We start from the raw sequence: 14,233 nt of genomic DNA on the forward strand, positions 1-14,233 counted from the left end.
TTATGATAAATTTCAATACTGTGATAATACCATGATAAAAACATGAGCAATTAATTGCAACATGAAAATACCGGCATATCTCTACTCACAATGTGTGTTTTTTGTTTGTAATTTCACAGCTGAATTTCAGCTGAATTTACATGCCTCTGTTGGGTCAAAAAATTTAGCCAATCAGCATCGAGTGTTCACTCTTTTGAGAAAAGAAATATATATATATATATATATATATATATATATATATATATATATATATATATATAGGGGTTAAAGTGGGCCTTCCGGCACATCGGTTAAATGGTAAATGGACTGCATTTATTAATTTAATTTATATTAAATTAATAAATAAATAGATTCATTCATATCAATGACAGAGCGATGGTACGCTTCATGTGCACTGTCAAATTGCAGTGCAGTGCTTCTGATCTGTAGGAGTCTTTAATCATCAAGTAATATCACCCCATGGCCCCGCCTTCCCAAACACGCTTCCCGACCATAGACAGTAAAAGAAATGGACACAGCGACCCCATTGGAACTCAATTGAGACAATTGAAGCCCATTTTTAGCGTTTTTTAGCACTTCCGTTTCTGACGCGCAGACTCAAACGAAGCTTGACAACGTCAGCAACCTGTCTGACAGATGGAAATCTTCTAGTAGCTGTGCGTGCAAACTGCCATCGTTAATTTTGCAGAGACGGCGAGCTTGAGTGGGGAGATCTTTAGCGTGAGTGAGCAGGAGTAAGTATTCTGATTCATTATTTTGTATAGTATTTTAAAATGTAACGCCAGTACTCCATATTAAGTTAATTGCCTGTGAGCTTCTCCACCTGTCTGTCCGGTAATGTGACAGAGAGTCAAATGGTTATGACGCAATCGTTAGCCTATTTTTTACAAAAACTTTTTATACGGGGCCATAATGTAACATAGAAGGTAATGGAGCCCTTTATACGTTGTCGTGTATCTTTAGAAATAAATAATGGACAAACGGAGTCTTTAAACGCCTCAGATGTAAAGTTATACGCTCTCAAAGTGACGCCAAAATGAATGGGAGTCAATGGGAATGCTAACGCAAGTGAAGTTCTGCTACAAGATGGCAGCTCGCAGCCGACTTCAACTTCTGGTCGACTTCCTTGCCGCCTGTTTCCGACGTGTGTTATGTTCTCAGTCAAGGTTCTCCTGACTGATTTGAGGTTCAACGCAAGTCGTGGTGTTTACAGTTGCTGTTCTAGCCATAGCTAGTGGATGTTGCAGTGGAGTTAAAAGTGTAAGGTGAAGTAGGCTAATGTCACATTTCCATTATTTAGACAGGGCAACAAACACTGTCAAAGAACGAGCAAGGCTCAGAGTTAGACTATAATTTGCAGGGCAGTATGGCTCTGTTCATCAGCTAGTCAATGTGGAATTCACCAAGGATATTTTCATAAACAAAAACTGAAACTAAGACTTAAACTATTGGTCAAAAAAAAACATTTTTTTTCGTAAACTGTAATTTAAAAAAAAATCACAATAAATGAAAAACTAAACTAAACCAACAACAGTAACTGAAATAAAATATTAATTAGCAAAAATCAATAAACTTTTTCGTTATTAACAAGCTCTTAACTGTGGCAGAAAATCTGGCCTGTGGCTGAGGCGATTAACCGCTCAATGAAGGAACTTTAACCTTGAACACATCGCTAACGTTGTTAGTCCTAAACGGCTGATCATAAAGGATGCGTCTCTGGCAGGGATACTTTTTCAGGATTCTTTGATAAATAAAACCTCAGAAAAGAACATAATTTATTTAAAATAGAAATATGTTTTATCACTACACTACCTTTTTTTCTTACTTTTATTCAGCAATGATGTGTTAAATTGAGTGATAAAGAGTGATAGTAGTACAGATTTAAATTGTAAGAAAATATTTATATTTGCAATAAACCCTGTTCTTTTTAAGTTCTTATTCATCAATGAATCCTGAAGAAAATGAAATAATTTATTACAGGTTTAAAAAAAAAATCCTTTTTAAAATTTGTATTAGTTTGCATGCATGTCAGCTTATGACCAAACAAAATGTTTATATTTATGTTTTTATATGAGACCGTTTATATAAATATAAGTTTTTAACCCAAAGGACCCATGTTGTTTTCAGAGTATGTCACAGCAGCAGACTTTGAGTTTCCCTACCCCAACAAATACAGTATATTTTAAGATAAACCAAGGCCTAAACACTGGTACATTCCACACATTTGCAGCAAATGCATGATAAACTCAAAGACATCCTTTCGATTTTCAGCTGTGCCACTGAATGTGCTCTGCATTTGGAGCCGGTGCTCTCACAATGACCTGCTTTTGTATAAATGGAGCATTAAAATCTCACCCTTACCAGCACAAGAGCACAGCAAGTGACAAAATAGCAAGACGGCTGATGCAATGCCATTCTGAGCACTGGACCGGGCTCTCCATTGTGACCCTGAGAGCCAAATATGGTTTTATTGAATACAAGCCTGCCGCAACACTGCATGAACTCAATCAGGCATACGTGCACAGAACAACAAGAGCGCAGAGAGTACTTTCTTATAATAAATGTCACTTGTCTGTTAATGAAATCGAGACGTTTTAAAGTGTACAAATACGTTTTAGGGTCACTATATACACTGAAAACAGAATTACAAAGAAACACCACGTAAAACATGTAATTAAATGTGACATTTTGAAGTAGAAAGACTACAATAGTATTTTCTTGCAAAACATATTTCGATAATCTATTTTATTTACAACTTTTATTTTAAAAAGTGTGAAATGTGACAGTTTCCTTATCTCCTCAGTGGATCGTAGAGAATATTTAAACACTCTGTTTTAGTCTAATTTATTTACTTATTTTAATAATATTTTAATCATAGTTTTTTTTTTTTTTGTTAAAGTTTTTATATAGTTATAGTTGAAGTAGTTATTTTGTTGTTGTTTTTGTCATCTTTGTTTTTTTTTCAGTTTTAGTTATTTTAGTACTTCATGTTAAATGAAAATGAGAAATAAACTGCTGAATTTTTTTTATGTATTTCAGTTTAAGTTTAATTCATGTAAGTTTGTTTTTAGTTTGAGGTTAGTAAAAGGTGATTTTTATTATTTTTTATTATTCATTAAATAGAAAGACTGAAAGTAAGTGTACAGTACAGTAGACAAAAAGGTTCAATAAGATTTACAGAGTCTGACTAATAAATACAACAATCAGTAAGTCATTCTTCGTTAGCTATTAACATTGACAGATTAACCTTAAGGTCACATTGAATTTTAGCGTTTAGGGGGTCCTTATTTGAATCTACAGTGGTTGATGGGGCTCTTAAATTGACAGTCTGCATTGTAAAGGAGGTTAATACGGGAAACCCTATCACGAGGTGACCTTCTCTAACTAATTAACTCATGGGGCGTCAGAGTTCAGTCAGATCATAGACAGTCAAATGAGCAAAGGCCTAAAATGCAAGGTCCGTCAGAGGCGTCTTGCCCATTCGTGCCCCCTCAGATTTCTGAGCCAAGTGGATTTTGAATGCAGCTTCCAAAAGACAAAAAATAGGCGCTTAAGATTTTCTATATTTAATACAATTACACTGGCTTTATTATAACGTTCAGTGCATATCATCAGTAGCTATATTCAAATCTGGCTGGCGAGGAGCCAGATACAGACACGTTTATACAGCACTGCGTATTAACCAATCACACACAATGCTATTGAGCTTATGAACAAGTATAGGTCTCTGCAGGAAAGTAATGGGAGTTACGAGATCAAGGTGTTTTTACACCATGATACCTGATTGGTTGATGTAATAGTGACGTTAGAGGTTTAGGGGTGGGGTTGGGTAAGGGGGATCATTTAGATTGCATGATTCAGAAACACCCAGCAGTTTGAAAACACCCACATGGTGATATAAATGTAATGACCAATCAGAGGTGTTCTGATGAGTCATCGCTAATATGCTGGTGTTTTCTTCACTCGTGCGCTGACTGGATGATACCTACCTCTTTCTGGCGACTTCTCTTGTCAGAAAAAAACAAAGTGCAAATGTTTGTACGAATCTGTAAGATAGTAATTCCGTAGTGTAAATATAGCTTTAGTGATTGTAAAGGATGTTTTTAATAGTGCCTGAACTTGACTGTCAGTGAAAATGTTCTTTGCTCTTTGTCTGTACAATTGAATGTAACTTAACTTGTAATATTTTTATTCAACTTTAAATTTCCATGTTAAATTCACATTAAATATAAACTCAGTCATATTAAAAATGTTACAGAATGTCAACCATATCTATTAATTAATTAAACAGACATGTTTTTATGAATAGTTAGCCTAATAGATAACATTATTAGGTTACTTTGACCATCACAGATCATATAATCTATAAAGGTTAGAATCAAGATATGTTATGATATAGTTAATGCGTTTGGGGATGTTTCAAATAAAAAGAAGGAAAAAAGTGCCGATGTGGTTGTGTGCCCCCTCAAAAATAATGAGTGCATGACGCCGCTGGAGTCAGTGGTTCATAAACTGCAGTGTTGTTAAACTTAAACATACATATCCTAATCAGATGGACTGTTCTAAAGATTCTATTAGAAAACTGTCCGTTTCTGTTTCAAATCTGACTGTTTGCTCACACTGTGGCATCTCTTTAATGTAAAATCATGACATCTTGTGGTGAGACGCCAGAATCTCTCTCTCTCTCTTTTTACAGTGCACACATCTCTTTGAATGTTTGCTATCTGCCTTTAATATAAAGTTTTTATATTTTAATATGTGTCAAATGTCTCTCTATGTTTCCATAGAAGTTGTATAAAACAAAGATTATTGGAGTACCTTTTTTTTTTAACTTTTAAATACTATTTCAGTATTTCTAATTCAAAAATTCATGTTTAGTTCAATGTGACCTGTCATTTCTTTGTAATTAATTGTGAAATGTACTAACTTCTGATTACTAATTTCTGAATCAAAATTGGTTCTCCGCCAGACCTTTCTCTCTGGTAAACTCTGGTAAACTCATTGTAAAAAAAATATATATATATATATACATATATACATATGTATATCAATCTTCCTGACAAGGTTACTTAGTAAACAATGACATCTTTTTTTATTATTTCAAGCTCTTCTAGTTTACCTGGCTTCCTCGAGCTTGTCAACATAGGTAAACTTTTGAGACTCTGCCAGCTTGCATTAGTGCCATTACCTCAGGGCAACAAAACAAGTTTTTTTGTGTATGATAATTACTTTTGTTGAATGTGTTTGCTGAAACAACAACAACTACTAAACTTGAAATTAGTTACTAAAGATAAAAATTGGGCCAATATGAATGATTTCAGCATTAGCTCTTGTGGCAGTGATCAGCTGTCAGTCATGTGGTTTGTTCAATAATCAAGTCTAAAAAGGGGTTGGAGAGTGTTTAGTATTGTTGGGGCCAAATTCACCGTACACACAGAGTTTGATTATTTATAGAACAGGCAACCATATTTAAAAACTGAATTTACTTCAAAAATGCAGGTCATGAGAAATTAGTTCATTAAATATGTGTGTAAAGAACTGAACTGAACAACTAGTTATTAATGCATTGACATAGAAGCACAAACAGGCTTCTTAAAAGCAGTGTTTTAAAGGAATAGATCACCAAAAAATGTATATTTGCCAAAAATGTATTCACCCAAAATTTAGTTGAGTTTGTTTCTTCATCATAACATATTTAAATTCATTTAGCATTACATCACTGGTTCACCAATGGATCCTCTGCAGTGAATGGGTGCCGTCAGAATGAGAGTCCAAACAGCTGATAAAAACATCACAATAATCCACACGACTCCACTCCATCAATTAACATCTTGTTAAGTGAAAACATGCATGGTTGTAAGAAACAAATCCATCCTTAAAGGGTTAGTTCACCCAAAAAATTATGTCATTAATGACTCGTTCTAAACCCGTAAGACCTCCGTTCATCTTCAGAACACAGTTTAAGATATTTTAGATTTAGTCCGAGAGCTCTCAGTCCCTCCATTGAAACTGTGTGTAGGTATACTGTCCATGTCCAGAAAGGTAAGAAAAACATAATCAAAGTAGTCCATGTGACATTAGAGGGTCTGTTAGAATTTTTTGAAGCATCGAAAATACATTTTGGTCCAAAAATAAGAACAATTACGACTTTATTCAGCATTGTCTTCTCTTCCGGGTCTGATGTGAACGCGTTCACGACGCTGCATTGACGGGTTTTAAACTACATTGACATTGGCGGGTTTGGAACAACATGAGTTATTAATGACATAAATTGGATTTTTGGGTGAACTAACCCTTTAAAACATTTTAATTCAAACCATCGCTTCTGGTCAGAATCCAGAATAATACTTTCTCAAGTGAACAAGTACATCACCTGTTGTCTTCTTACATCTAAATCCACACACGTATTTGTTTAGAAGTTTTTTTTTTTTTTTTGCCTGTAAATAATGCTTGATCAGTGTTTCTTACAAACATTCAACTCTTCACATCATTGATGGACTGGAGTCCTGTGGATTAATACAAAGTTCTGTCGTGAAACTCTAGATGGTGCAGGCCGATAGGTTGTAACTCAACATTCAAATACTTGGCTAATGCTTGCTAGCAGTTGCAGTGCGCCTCAGAATACTGGTATGCAATACTAACCTTAGCCAATGTAATACTAACCTTAGCCAAAGAAAATGTATTTAGGTGGGGGGGGGGGGGTGTGAGTGAAATGCTCGTTTTCACTCAATATCCTGTTAATCTTGAGTACCTATAGAGTAGTACTGCATGCTTCATAACTCCAAAAAGTCTTGCAAAGTGCAGTTTGATGACAACATCACATGTTGTTTACTTGATGTGCTTGCGCGCCGATAGCTAAGTTAACAACACAGAGATATTTGATGCAGTTTTACTCACTGCCTGCGGTTCCAACACACGATCATGACCATGTTTTATTGGAACTGCATTATCCTTAAGAATTAAACGATATGCAAATCCGTCGTCAAAATGGGCCTTGTTTGTAAAACAAGAATCTTCGAAATGCAGGGAACAAACAAAAACACTTGCACAACTCCGTCGATGCTCTGTAAAAATAAACTCCATCCACTGGTAATCTGTGCAGGGTTGTCTTGCCCTCGCAACCAAAAACACACTTCTTTTGTGACATTTCGCGACTCTCTCGCTCTGATCAGTGAAGTCTGTTGTGCTCTCAGTCAGTGCTCTGCTCTACGGGAGCGCACGCTCTTCCGGCAGAAGTGCCCTCAGGACCCATATAAGGAAATTCCGCTCCATCTAACGTCACACAGAGCCATACTCGAAAAAAACTTTCCGAAACTTGTGACAAACCGGAAGGAGTATTTCTGGAACAAAAATACTGCTTCAAACGTACAACTTAGTTTTTGAAACTTTGTCCATGTTTAGCATGGGAATCCAACTCTTTAACAGTGTAAAAAACTCAGTATGCATGAAATAGCATTTCACCCCCCCTTTAAGAAACAAACTCATCTACATCCTAGATGACCTAAGAGGGAAGTAAATATCAGAAAACGCATCTTATCATTTGTTGATGGTAGTTTAATTTTACTTTGCTCTCAAATTGCTTGCACTAAACAGACTGCACAGTCTTCATGTATCTTGTTTACAGCTGTGAGAGTGACTCCTGTTTCTGAAATTCACTCAGTCACTGAACTTTAGCATGATGAGTGGTCAAAAGTTTATTAGCACAAATGGTTTAAACTGTACTATAAACACTTACACAACATCTTAAGCTGACTCATACAGTATGTCAGCTCTGTGATTCAGCTGATGCCAATAAATATGTCGCCGGATGAGTATTTAACACTATTTGACTCACATGGGCCCAAAAACATGAGAGCTGGAGTGTACTACAAACATCCCATTGTAGAAACAAGCCCGCAGTAAGTGTTTTTATCAAATAGAAAAAAGCATTTACTCATTTTGATATGTGAGGGAAAAAATTGCAAATCGTGATTATGTTCGCTTGCTAACTTTGCTTTCTGTCACTTTTGTAATGCAATATGCAAACGCATTCAGTACAAAAGCAATGTAATTCTTTCATCTCAGATTTTTTCCATCAACAAGTCCCTTAGGGTATCTGTAGATTTATAATGTCAAACATCAAAACTATTAATATGACAGCCAAAATTTACACATTGACACCATCTGCTGGTTGTGCAGAAATTATGATTGGGTAATAAAAGAAAGATACTATTCACACACACAAAAAAAGTAATTAGCATTTTCACTCTATCTATGGACGAGCTCAAAGCTATAGACTAAAAAGCCACAAAGTTCCAATTTTAATCAAACCACTGATCTAATTTCGCTTGAGCTTCTTTAAATGTGAAAGCACACATGCCCTGATGTTCATAGTGAAAGCACTGAGTTTATATAAACAGCATGTCAGTGTACAGAGATGCAGCGCAGACAGACTTAACATGCTTCAGGTCGACGTGTTTCGTGTTTCTGCGTGTGTTGAGCTGTACTGAAAATCACCTTACAAAAGAAAGAGCTAATACTTTAAATCAAACCTTGTTTATATATAAAAACAAGCATTTATCTTTATGTGTGTGTTTGTGTGTGAGATAAACACAGATGAATGGCTGCATCACTTCAGCTCTTCTGTGGATGATGCTGGAGTCACATTTTCTTCTGGTCCTTCCTGAAACATACAGAACCAAGAGATAGACACACGGTTTTATATCATGCTAGATATATTTTTATATTAATTATTCTGTTCTATATAAAATATTTAATATCCAATCTATATTCCAATCTAATGAAATAGCCTTTAATAAAAAGCCCTAATTTGCTAGAAATTATTATAGTGAATTATTTTAACTAAAAAAAGAAAGATTACATTTAACTTAATTTGCAAATGTATTTATATATAAAAAGTTTATGCCAAATGCACATATGCAAAATATTTATTTTTCAACTAAATCAATTATTTGTTTGTTTGTTTTCTAGTCAGAATCATTTATTTCTCAAATCTTTAAGCAGTTTTTTTTTTTTTTTTTTTGCTATCATTATAATAACATTCAGTCATGACACACAAAGTCAACACTCACCTTCACCTTTTCCAGCTCTGACCCTCCAGGCAGTGATTTCTGGGGTATGTGGAAGGCCTAACATTAATCAAATAGTTATTCAATCAAATAATGCTTGGCAGTGCATTGCATAGTGGTCCATAAACAAGCGTTCTTGCAGCACTGTTGTTAATAATCCTCAATACTCAAGGGAACATTTTTTCCTTTAAATGTCTGATGCATCAAACCAGATGTTTAATTATTCAAATAGCTGCAATAAACATGTCAAAGGTTCAAATAACTTTTGAGTCTCTTTGAACTGATATCAAAAATCATTTTGTCCTTCCAAAATAGTGGCAAAAATTTAATTGAGCATCCAATTGGAGTGTTAACTTCACCAGATTAAAAAATAAAATAAAAAATCAGCTGAAGGAAAGTAGAAGTGCATTTTTATGTATGCAACTATCAATTATACATTCATTTGTTGATGTAGAGGTTGTCTCCACCTTTTTAGCTTGCTGGACTTCCTCTGTAGACTTTGACCTGCTTTTCACCGCATGTCTCTGGGGTGAAGTGGGCTGCAAAGAAGCATCACACACGCAAAGAAAATGCAGCACTTTAAAACTAGCACATCAGCAAAAGAGCCATTTTCTCCAAGCTCATCAGGTTTTCCTTACCTTCTGATCCATGATTTAGCCGTGAGCTCAGACTGAGTGTCTCCTCAAACACAATCTACCCAAGCAGCTGCCAGTAAGACAGAGAATGAAGTGATTATTATACAGTAGCCCACGTACAGTACATAGAGCTGAAGTGTTAGTGTCTCCTTAACACTAGAGGGCACCACAGTGTCTAAAGAGAAACAATCAACGTTCAACAAGTGAACCCTGTAAAGCCTGTAAAATAATAGTCTGTATTATTTTCAGGGAAGATTTTAAGAAAATTTAAAATTTGACAGCTTTTAGTTTAAATCAATAAGATCTTCATAAGAGTAGTCTATAGTATAGACTACTTAGGCCTACAGTACAGACCAAAAGTTTGAACACACCTTCTCATTCAAAGAGTTTTCTTTATTTTCATGACTATGAAAATTGTAGAGAGATGGCCTGGCCTCCACAGTCACCGGACCTGAACCCAATCCAGATGGTTTAGGGGTGAGCTGGACCGCAGACAGAAGGCAAAAGGGCCAACAAGTTCTAAGCATCTCTCGGGGAACTCCTTCAAGACTGTTGGAAGAACATTTCAGGTGACTACCTCTTGAAGCTCATCAAGAGAATGCCAAGAGTGTGCAAAGCAGTAATCAAAGCAAAAGATGGCTACTTGAAGAACCTAGAATATGACATATTTTCAGTTGTTTCACACCTTTTTGTTATGTATATAATTCCACACATGTTAATTCATAGTTTTGATGCCTTCAGTGTGATGAAAAGTCATGAAAATAAAGAAAACTCTTTGAATGAGAAGGTGTGTCCAAACTTTTGGTCTGTACTGTACATAAATTTCAGTTATCACTCTATATCTCCTAATTATGTTTTAAGATGATATGTATATATATATCAAGTATTCATTAAACACTCACAACCCACCACCTGTTAAGCAACGATTGTCACACTGTAAAGTGTGCGTGTGAGAAGTTAAAGTGAAAGCAACGAGTGTGAATGTGAGAGGTTAAACCCTCGATGTTCTGGTGTCACTGTGAAGAGCTCTGTGGCTTGAGAGGAGGAAGACACACTTCCTATCGATTCATCCACGTCAGTGAGTCAACAACACTAAAGGTGACGTTTCTGAGCCAGAGAGAGACTGCGTTACAGCGACGCACGCGCGAGCTCTCAGATGAGTGGATATCTGAATGATCTTCATGATTCTAACATTGCTCTGTGAGCCGTGCACAAGTCTTTGTCCCTTTAGCTCTCTAGGACACGCTTTTCAAGAGGCCGCTGTGGTTTCTAGGGTGTTCAAGGTGGTTGCTATACCACTAGAGTGTATAGCACTAGCATCCGAGTGTTTCTAGGATATAAAATAATAAATCTATCTATTTATTTATTTATATTTAACTGTATATTCTAAAATATAATACGAATAAATTATTATTATTAGCCTATTAATCTAAATTTAAATATCTCTATACTCTAAAACATATATATATATATATATATATATATATATATATATATATATATATATATATATATATGCATGCAATAACAAAGATTACATAAACTACAATTATATAACACTAGTAATCAAATCTCAAAAACATAAGACAAAAACGTAACTTGAAATGTATTTCGTCACAAACTGTAAATACAAAAGAAGAACTTATTGAATTGTACTATGATTACATAATAATGTGTTCAGTTATATATATATATATATATATATATATATATATATATATATATATATATATAAATATAATGTAACATGCTAAAAAGGGTCAATAACAATTAAAATGTTTCTCATATTTCATAACTTTATATTTGTAGAGTTATTTATATAATTCCCTTACTACTAGTCTACTTGCACTACAACTATTATTAATAATAAAAATAAACTGTAAAATGCTTAAAAACAACATGTAACATTGAAATGTATAATTGTATAACTATTGCATAATTAAAGATTACAAAAGACAGAAGCTGAAAAAAAAGAGGCTTAAAACCAATAAAGTGATTAAGACATGAAACAAGAGTGAGGTGCGCTGTGACCTCAAACTATGATTCAATTAAGACAGCTAATGTAAAATCATTTTTGGGTGAACTGTCCCTTTAACATCAGTCCCAGTCATGTCAGTCATATTCTCATGCTGTGATGATATTTCTGTGAGTCAGACCTGCAGTACATATTTAATAACACACCAACACCTTCATTTGTTGTTCACAATGAATTATTAAAAGAGGGGAGGACAGAAATAAACACATCATCCTCTTTCATAGACACTAAAGAGCAAGTAATTGCTGTCTAAAATAATGACATCAGAATCAGGGCTCTGATTGTCAGGGAACAAACCAATTTTGTCCATTTTAACTCATACTGAACACAAATAATCAGAATAAGGAGCCGTTTGAGTCGATTTGCCCTTAAGTGACTCTGGAACAACTGCTGAATACAAATACACCAGTGTAACCCAGACACATACTGATGTTAAAGACAAGAGCTCATTACACAATACTCATGCAAATATAGTAAAACCTTCCTATTAATAATCTGATTGTATTGCATAGATGATAAAAGACTTACCCTTCTCCTTGTCTGTCTGTGAAGGTGAGCAGCCAGTGACTGAATCCTACTCGTTTCACGGTGCAGAATAAGGTCTTTCCATCCCTCCCTTTCTCTCTCTCTCTCTCTCTCTCTCTCTCTCACACACACACACACACACACACACACACACCCCAAAGCCCATTCATAATTTTACAGACAAGCGAACACAGCAACCAGCCCAGTCATAAACACACACTACTGATGATTGTTATGAGGAGGATGATGAGGATGAGACAGATAGATGAAGGGTTGGAAACAACTAAACCCTACAATATATAGAAAATGGTGACCACATTCTTGTCAATATTTAATGGCAAAGTGGCCTTTTAATTATTCAAATCAATGGTTCTGATTAAAACGTCAAAATAAAGTATCAGGATTAAATAATAATAATAGTATAATGATGTAAAATGAATCAAATGTTAGGCGAGTAATCAAGAGCAGTGAGGGACAATGATGCTTAAAGCAAATGGGAGACTACATGTTTTGTATACCTTTAGGGATAAAGTCAAGCATACGAGGATAAAAAAAAAAAAAACTAAAGAAATAAATCATATTTATACACATATATACACATACAGTGATTAAAGAAAAGAATCACCTCTCTTTAAAATAATTGCATTTTGTTGCTTTGCACCCTGAAATGAAGACGGACACATTTTTTGTTTTGTCCAGCTGTATTTACTTGATTTTCCTCAAGAACTTGACAGTATTTTTCCCCATTCATTTTTCTATTAGTTTCTTTTTTCATTCTCTCTCTCTCTCTCTCTCTCTCTCTCTATACACACAAATACACACACACACACACACACACACACAAATAAATACATTTTTATTTTAAAACAAATAAAGCAAGCACATTATAATTAGCATAAATTTGTTTGAAAATTTGTAAAAGTTTTTAATAATTTTGTCATGCTTTTGTCAAATTGGTTATTTTTCCATTCATTTTTTTTTTTACTTCAATTTTAGAAACTTGCTTAAACATTTTAGTTCAGCATTTCAAATTTTCTTTTAACTATCGTCTAATGTTTACATTTTTTGTCATCAAAATATATTTTATCAAAAATTATTTTTAATAGTTTTAGTTAATGACAACACAGTAACGCTGGACTGATCAGCTGTTTTTGAGACACACAAAACACATCCTAGACAATCACATCAGAGAGGAAGTGGCACGTTCTACAAAAAAAAAAAAAAAAAAAAAAAAAACACGGCAAAAAAGTCACATTCATTGCTAAAGTTGAAATGACTACATGATTCAATCACAGTTGATATGTATTTAAAAAAAATCAATCATTTACTTTCTTTTGTATGAAAAAAGGAAATATTTGGAAGGTTCACACTGCTCTTTTCTCATTCAGTGAAAGCATTAATGCCTTGAGAAAACCTGGAAAACGGAAGCTTGTTCACTCTTGTTTTAGGTAATTGGACTCTCACAAGATATAAAGTCAGATTTGCAAGATAAAAAGTGTGATAAGTGAAAAAAAAAAGATATGTTCAACCTGTGAGATGTAAACTCGCAAATGTGAGAAAAAGAGTCTGAATTGTGAGATAAAGTTACAATTACCTTTATTTTTTATTCCGCAATTGCAAGATAAAAAGACAACTGCAAGAGTCAGAATTCTGAGCATATATCTCACAATTTTGAGAAGTCTTAATTGTGAGATAGAAACTTGCAATTATTATAATTTCTTTTACTCCCATTGCAAGAAAGTCAGAATAGTGAAATTTAAACTTGAAATTCTAAGAAAGGTCATAATTGAGTCTCAATTAACTTTTTTTATTCCTCAACCATTGGAAATTGAAAATTCCAAGTGTCCAATATGCTTTAATTTTACAGAAAAGAGCAGCACTGACCAAATATTACATAAATAATTTAAATTAATGATCTAAAAGGAAAAAAAAGTCATAGTTTTGGAAAGTTAGGAAATTACACTTAATTT

General features: G+C 34.3%; 1 long non-coding RNA gene across 1 annotated transcript; it reads right to left on the reverse strand.

Moving 5' to 3' along the window:
• Positions 1–7,553: 7,553 nt before the first annotated feature.
• LOC113071870 (uncharacterized) lies at positions 7,554–12,374 on the reverse strand. Its single transcript, XR_003280256.1, has 5 exons — positions 12,267–12,374; positions 9,707–9,773; positions 9,536–9,607; positions 9,072–9,128; positions 7,554–8,662 (listed from the first exon to the last, which is right to left on the reverse strand). It is a non-coding gene; the product is annotated as an uncharacterized LOC113071870 (long non-coding RNA).
• Positions 12,375–14,233: the final 1,859 nt, after the last annotated feature.

This window comes from Carassius auratus, unplaced genomic scaffold (genome assembly GCF_003368295.1).
Source record: "Carassius auratus strain Wakin unplaced genomic scaffold, ASM336829v1 scaf_tig00008356, whole genome shotgun sequence".
In the NCBI taxonomy this organism is placed as follows: Eukaryota; Metazoa; Chordata; class Actinopteri; order Cypriniformes; family Cyprinidae; genus Carassius; species Carassius auratus.